The sequence below is a fragment of the Nematolebias whitei genome, chromosome 13, assembly GCF_014905685.2.
Source record: "Nematolebias whitei isolate Nwh7 chromosome 13, NemWhi1, whole genome shotgun sequence".
NCBI lineage: Eukaryota > Metazoa > Chordata > Actinopteri > Cyprinodontiformes > Rivulidae > Nematolebias > Nematolebias whitei.
The window spans coordinates 1979994-1980557 of record NC_056510.1 but is presented as its reverse complement, the minus strand read 5'-3'; the positions used below and the strand labels follow the sequence as shown (position 1 = coordinate 1980557).

At 44.5% G+C, this 564-nt stretch overlaps 1 protein-coding gene across 1 annotated transcript in view; it reads right to left on the bottom strand.

Moving 5' to 3' along the window:
• The window catches only part of itgb5 (integrin, beta 5), a 29759-nt gene that overhangs the window by 19480 nt on the left and 9715 nt on the right, over positions 1–564 (bottom strand). The window lies entirely within an intron of this gene.

Sequence of the window (564 nt, the reverse complement as noted above, 5' to 3'; positions counted from 1 at the left end):
TCAGGTGGATAATAACAGGACTCTTTTCAGTTGGATAATAATAGGACTCTTTTCAGGTGGATAGGTCGCTGCCTTCAGGCAGTCCACAAAAAGACAACAATGTACATACAAGAGCAGGAAACAAATCCTTTTTGTGGGCTGGTGATGAGGTGTGTCACGTTAAACTACGGTTGACTGTGAGCTGTGTCGGTCCAAAACAAGGACATAATGGACAGTTTCAGGCTCAGTGTCCATGTAAAGACTAAATGAGAACATGTCTTTTGAATCCGTTTCTCATGGTTTATGCAAGTATTCTTGATGCATATAGTATGTTTTTCTGCAGCATTGTTTGTTATATTGTTAACAATTCAATAAAGTCTTAAAAACCGTTTTGGTGAGCGTGGCAGAATAATTCAGGCTTAAATCACTCAAGTGGTCATGGCAGCGACACGGGATACAAAGGTTGTAGGTTGATCAAACATCTGAAGCACAAACACAAACAATCTTTGTTGTTACCGTCAATGCGTCTGTCTTTCTTTGCCCCCCCCCCCCCCCCCCCCCCCCCCCCCCCCCCACCCCCCCCCC